This window comes from Salvelinus sp. IW2-2015, linkage group LG31 (genome assembly GCF_002910315.2).
Source record: "Salvelinus sp. IW2-2015 linkage group LG31, ASM291031v2, whole genome shotgun sequence".
Taxonomy (NCBI): domain Eukaryota; kingdom Metazoa; phylum Chordata; class Actinopteri; order Salmoniformes; family Salmonidae; genus Salvelinus; species Salvelinus sp. IW2-2015.
This window is the reverse complement of record NC_036870.1, coordinates 19,928,378-19,935,923: the sequence shown is the minus strand read 5'-3', so window position 1 is coordinate 19,935,923 and position 7,546 is coordinate 19,928,378.

Below are 7,546 nucleotides of genomic sequence, written 5' to 3'. Positions count from 1 at the left end.
AAGTTGTCGATGGATGCAGGTTAAAGCCCCAAACCAGAGGAGCTACAAGAACTATGCCTTATACATCTCACATAGATTACATGGCTACAAATACAAAATGGACACAACACAGGACTAAAATTCAATACATCTTTATTGTCCATGAAAGGCAGTTGACAAGATCATTGGAAAACATAAAAATAGCACTATGCAGAGATCTGTATATAATGACGAGATGCTCATGTCTCCGCCATAACAATAGGTAGATTTTTGACAGATTTTGGCGAGAGCTAAACCTCTCGCTTCGGCTCTTCCTCTCTGTACTAGGATAGCAGAAGCCGACAATTACATTCTTTAATCATTATGTCAAAACAAATCAAAGTGTATTGGCCACATGCACAGGGTACAGTGAAATGCTTGTTTGCTAACTTTCCTTAACAATGCAGTACAATAACAATATCAATACAAAAGTCTAAAAATTACAAGTAGTAATAAAAAGTAGAAGAAAAAAAGAGTAATAAAAACTATTATGAGAAGTATGTAGGCTACACAATAGAATATATACAGTAACCTATGATTGAGATACAAATAAAGACAGTTTAATACAAGTAGTAAAGTGAGTAAAGGGACTTGGTATAGCAGTTTAAATAAATAGTAATAATAAGTTGTAACAGCAGTGCTGAATGTGCGTGTGTGCGAGAGTGTATGTGTATGTGTGTCTAGTAGGCCAGGTTGTGCTAGATTGTGTCACATTAACATGGTGTCCTCATTGACCTTTTGATTATTGTCTAGTCGTGTGGTCGAGTGCTGCAAGGAAAGATCTATTTAAGCTGCAGCTGTGTTCATAGTCAATTTACACACGGCCTACGGGCCATCAGCAACACCCTACCTACACTACCATTCCATTCCAATACATATAATCACAACATACATTATACAACACCAAAGGTCAGGGATAGAGAAAGTCCTTTGTGTTGGGAAGTAGGCTCCGCCCTCTTCACTGCAGAGGTTACGGGTGAAAGGTATTTGACATATGTATTTAACCCAGCTCTGGAAGTCAGGGTTGAGGCGTCGTAGGTGAGAGGTCAAGGAGAGACCCTGGTGTTGGGAAGTAGCCGGTCTCATCACCACAGCGGCCTGATTCACAACACCAGCTGCCCCGCCCTACCGGACCTGACCTGACCAGTAGATGGTGCTCCAACTGCTCCGCCCTACCAGACCTGACCAGTAGATGGTGCTCCAACTGCCCCGCCCTACCAGACCTGACCAGTAGATGGTGCTCCAACTGCCCCGCCCTACCAGACATGACCAGTAGATGGTGCTCCAACTGCCCCGCCCTACCAGACTTGACCAGTAGATGGTGGTCCAACACCAAACACAGTGGTCTTCTGTCCTGAGGGGAAGGGAGAAGAAAAGAGGGACATACAGATGATTGAGAGAGAAAAGTGTAAAGGGACCACTAAGTTCCCTATAAGCTCTAATATGACTGCAACATAGAGAGAGAATAAGAGATAGAGAATATGAGAGATGGAGAGTGAGAGATAGAGAGGGAGAGAGAATAAAAGAGAGAGAGAATAAGAGAGAGTGAAAGACAGAGAGATAATAAGAAAGAGAGAGAGAGAGATACACAGAAAGAGCGGGAGAGATGAGCCTTCCTAGCTCCTCTCACAGCTAGGGAGGATCCTGGGAGACTCTGCTGCATCTCGTTAACTGACAGGCTTTTACCCACAACCCCTTGCTCTACTGCCATCACAATCTGAGGCCTGACACGACACCCATCGCTCCCTATGCAGATTTTATAATCAGGGTGTGTGTGGGGGGAGAGAGGTTAGGGGAATATATAAGCTTTTACTTTGCATTTCAAATGATTGGGGATTAGTACTCGTATGAGATAAATGGGAAGAGAGAGAGTCAGCTCAAAGTCACAAGTCAGTCAGTCACTCGTCTTACTGTAGTTGACTTTCATGCACGATTTCTAATCTCATGACTTAAAGGAATCGGAAAAGCGAAGCAGACGTTTTTGGCGTATGGCAAAAAAACGTAAGTTCTCTAAAGCCTCCATAAATGTTGTTTCATCTTTACATTCTCCTCTCTATGTCTCTCTCTTTCTCGAGAACTTCTCAAACTCTGTCTCTGTCTACCATGAGGTCCCTAATATTTTTGGGTTGTAAACTGCGAGGTCTTGGTGCTTTATAAATGTTTTGGTTTTAAAGAGCCTTCACATATTATAACTAGGGCCCAGAGCTTTTTTTGGTCAGGTCAAGTGACTTTAATTTAGAGCCATAGAGTTGCAGGATATTGCAGAGTATCCCCATTAGAAAGACCACGTTAATGATGCGTTTGGGTTTCTATACATCTCTACTCTGATCTCAGGAAGCAGAATCAATCATGGAACTTGGCCTGCCAAGAAGACAGAATGATCAACATATACCAACATGGAAATACCTTCCATGAATCCAGAATAACAAAAAGTAAAGATGAAAGATGATGCATGCAGTGGAGGCTGCTGAGGGGAAGACGGCTCATAATAATGGCTGGAACGGAGCAAACGGAATGGTACCATTCCACATTCCACCATTCCATTTAATACCATTCCACTGATTCCGCTCCAGTCATTACCACGAGCCCATCCTCCCCAATTAAGGTGCCACCAACCTCCTGTGGCTGCCTGCTGTCTGGTCAAATGAGCTCAGTAGAAAGAGAGGGAGAGTTGATAGACAGACAGAGTAACTGCAGCTGTCTCAGTGGGAAATACACTGTAATGATCGCTCACACACCCTCTAACCAGGGACAGAGAGAGGAAATTTGAGTGCTTGTGTGTGTTTTTAATGTTATGTAAAAATGTAGACTTTCCCCCTACATTCCCTTTACTGTATTGTATCATATCATATTGCATACTGTATTCTATTTTATTACATTAAGTTGAATTAAATGTCATTAAATTCCATTTGATTCTATACCTGGCCAGTGTAGAGCTGGAGAGAAATGGAACGGACAAGGAACAGTTTTAGAAATCACCATGGATTCCACATTCTAGGGTTGTTATAGAATTCCTTAAATAGCCCTTTCTTCCACATCCTATATGGTTGCCATGGCATCCAGCATCCAGCCTCCAGCTTTAAGAGAACGCCCACAAGCTTTTAGAAATGTGGACCTATACTGTATAGATTCACACCGTTGTCTCTGCATGCAAGAGTGTCTAATAATACCTATAAAATACCCCCATTTGGTTATGATGATGCCTGTGGTGGTGATGATGATGATAATAATGGTTTTATGTATACATTTAGGGTTTTGTCATAAGTGTGTGTAAGTTCTCTCTTCCTCCATCTCTTCCCCCTCACAATCAGTAGGTAGTTCAGTCGGTTGTTGGGGGGGGGGGGGGGGGGTTGAATAGGATATTAACAATGTATAATTTTAGGGTGCATATAGGCAGAGTTTGCCTGGAATATGTGTGTTTGTATTTTCTTCTAATGCCGAGTTTGTCCTGAATATCCCCTAAGAACTCTGAGAAAAATACTCTGAGACTTATAGGTGTCAAATCAATTAGTATGAGAGAGAGAGAGAGAAACTTCCTGTTATAAAACTCTCCCCCATTAACCTACAGGGAGGTAGCCATTTTTTTCACCTAGCTCTCATTCCGACTGGGTTTGAACCATCTGCACGACACAAAAGTGTGTTAGCCCACTGAGATAAAGCCCTTGGCATAGGTTGTAGGACCTAACGCAAGTATTCAGGTCTCAGGCAAGGTTACCCATTGCGCCATAAACAGGAGAGGTGAAAATAATATGGTGGATAGTCAGAGACTTAGTGGGAAATTAGCTTTGAACTATCCGGTCTGATCCGGTCCTATCCGGTTGTTAGACATTCAGTGAGGATGAAGAAGATGAGACGAGGAGAGGAAGACACTTTAGACTATTGAGATGCACTTTGTATTTTCCCTTAAAACACTCAGAGACAGACAGACAGTGTGAATACATTGGGCACACCTCAACACTTATGCAACTGTAGATTGAGATGGAAAATAAAGATGTCGAAGCTGGGAGCCAGAGAGCCAATCTCAAGTGTGGTTTGTGTGTGTGTGTCAGTGTAGAGGGGGAAGGGCGGTGACTGGATGTGGGTTTCACTCTCAGCTAAAGAGACACACGCGCATACACACAGCTTGATGGCCGACTCATGACCCTATTCCTGCTGTCCTCATGTCCCCTACCGAGAAAACTAGAGAGAGAGAAAGAGAGAGGGTGGGGGGGGTCACAGACTGACTAAAGATGACTCTCTATAGGGAAACCACCTCTGTCTGCTCTCTCTTTCCCGCTCTCTCTCTCTCTGCAGTAATAATAGATAGTAATCTAATGGCTCCATTCTATTCAACCATATTGGAAGAGTCATGAGATGGAGAGAGAAACATAGAGAGACATAGAGAGAGCGACAGAGAGAGAGCTAGAAAGAGAGAGATAATGAGAGTCATACAGAGAGAAAGAGAGAGACATCGAGAGACATACAGAGAGAGAGAGCGAGAGAGAGAGAGACATAGAGAGAAAGAGATTATTTATTTCCTTCCATGCATTATTTAGTCTGGAGGAAGAGGAGTTTAATCAATGAACAAAATCACACCTCACACACACACATGCGCGTGCTGTGGTAGTAGTGATAAGGTTGGATAGTCATTTTGTTCAGCTCAGTGTTGATTGAGTTTTCCTGATGAACTACTTATAGAAAATGCAGAAGTGGCGGTATTTGCATTCATAGCAAAAACTTTGAATTAATCCAGGCCATTTTCATAATCTGTGGCGTGTGTGTGCTTCAGGGTCTGGTCGGGGCAAGTCGAGCCCTACCCTCCGTGTAAGAAAATATAACAAGTAGAGCTATATAACTGTCTATAACTGTCTAAATACACAATACAGTCCATAGTTAGGCGTTGTGTGATTGTATATAACTGCAATGCATAAATAACCTTTGTATTCGTATAGAGATTAAGATCGATGTGCCAGAGGAGCACTAACTCTGATGACTTCTTCAGGTGCCAGGAGTGTGTGTGTGTGTGTGTGTGTGTGTGTTGTGTGTTGTGTGTTGGTTGTGTGTGTGTGTGTGTGTGTTGTTGTGTGTGTGTGTGTGTGTGTGTGTGTGTGTGTGTGTGTGTGTGTGTGTGTGTTTAAAGGCTGTAAAAAAAAAACTACTAGTTCAGCTCTTCAGAAAATCCACTCAGCAGCAGACAGTTTTTTTGGGCGGTTTATGGAAATGTACATTGTGTCCCATCAGTTGGGTACTTAATGGCTAACAGTGACTATTGTTTTATCATAGAGGATTTTTATGTATATTTTCTCTATTATATTTAATTTTGGGGTTTATATTTTTATATTATTGTCACGCCCTGATTAGAGATCCTTTATTATTCTCTATGTTTTGGTTAGGTAGGGTGTGACTCGGGTGGGAAATTCTATGTCTTCTGTTTTCTTTTTTCTTCTTTTGTGTTTTGGCCAATGTGGTTCCATCAGAGCAGCTGTCCTATCGTTGTCTCTGATTTGGGGATTCATACTTAGGCAGCCCTTTTCCCCACCATTAGGTTGTGGGATCTTGTTTTTTCTGTTTAGTGTCTTAAGCCTGACAGACACTTTCGTTTTCGCTTTTTGGTTATTTTGTGTTGAGTGTTTTTTTGAATAAAAGGGGTAATCATGAACATTTCCACGCTCGCTTTGGTCCTACTATTCTACCACCAACATTTACATTCATTTAGTCATTTAGCAGACGCTCTTATTCAGAGCGCTTACAATTGGTGGCATTCACCTAGGTGATATAGTGGACAACCATTAAAAAAAAAAAAAACAGTAGTGCATCTGACTCTTTAAGGGGGGGGGGGGTTAGAAAAGGATTATTTATCCTATCCTAGGTATTTTTCTTAAAGAGGTGGCGGTTAGCGTGTCTCCGGAAGGTGGTGGATGTGGATCCCTCCGCTGACTGCGTCGTGAGGGGAGTTTGTTCCACCATTGGGTGTGCAAGAGCAGCGAACAGTTTTGAAACTGGGCTGAGCGGGAACTGTACTTTTCCTCCTGCAGAGGTAGGAGGCGAGCAGGCCGAGGTGGATGAACGCGTGCCTTTGTTATGGGTGTAGGGCCTGATCAGAGCCTGAAGGTACGGAGGTGCCGTTCCCCTCACAGCTCCGTAGGTACTTTACCAACGAGAGTCGTTACAATTATGTAGAAATTGTGCTCCAATATTGAATTTAAAAAGTATGTTTTATCGAAGTGCCCTTTAATATAGACCACATGGAGAATTCAATACATTTTTATATGAATAAAGACTTGGTAAAGTGCTCAAATTCTGCATTTTGACATGTCCCTCTGTGCACCCTCTGTAACTTCCAGGAAGATTTTAACCCATTTAACACCAACATTTCTCCAAGTTTTCACCTTGATTGTAAAAGTCCAAGCTATTTTCTGAAGATTATAATTGATATAATGTGATTAGTGACTAATTTTAAGGTAAAAAAACCAACAATAACCTGTCCCTCATTTTAACATCAACCCTGTTACATGAACTGAACTCTCAATTTTGTGAAACTATTCCTTTTAAAATATTTAATAGTCAAATCATAGTGTAAAAGCAGGTGAGCTGGTTCTACTCTTTTTGGCCGTTTTGTGGTGGAAAACTGAGCGGGTCGATCATAACATGCCATATTTTGTGTAAAGATTGCGTTCAGTTGCTTCTTCCTGTTGCACACAACAACCTAGAGTACCATTTCCCCTGTAACATTAGGATTTATGGCTGATTTAAAAAGAAATGGTCAACCCTGTTACTTTATTTGGCACTTAATAGGCACGTACAATAGGCCCATACTATAGTCCTTAAAAAAAAAACTATTGAGATGGGAAGATGTGTTTTTTATTCAGATGAATATGTGCTCTTTATGACAGAATGTTAAAATTAGGTGAAATCAAAGTTTTTTTTCTCACCAAGTTACACATCTCAAAAGGTACCGAATTGGTGGAACGACCAACATAGTAACTCTATTTTCATAGAAAACATAATATCTATACATTATATTAGGATAATGTATTTTAACTTTGCAGTTTTATATTTGGTGAACAGTGGATCTGGTGTTCGAGACAGATTGAGAGAGAGAGTGAAATGGAGGGAAGAAGAAATACTGGAAACTTCCTGGCTGCCATCACAGACTGTGTGTCTAAACGGCAGCCATTTTACAGGGATGTTCCGGAATGTCAAATAAGGGTAATCTTTGCTTACGACGACAGTTCCTAGTGTTCCCAGCATCATGTACTCAACAACGTCTCAATTCTTTCACACTGCTGCTGCGAGACTGGTACGTCTAAAGAAAGATTCGTACTTTCCATTCATTCTGTATCTAAAGCTCTAATCAGACCTCCACAAAACTGCCCAGGACTACATATCCAGACAGAACACATGCACGCACGCACGCACGCACACACACACACACACACGTGCGTGCGTGCGTGCTGTGGTTCTTGTCGGATATGTAGTCCCTGGGCAGTTGTTGGAGGTCTGATTAGAAGCTTTAGATACAGAATGAATGGAAAGTTAGAATCTTTCT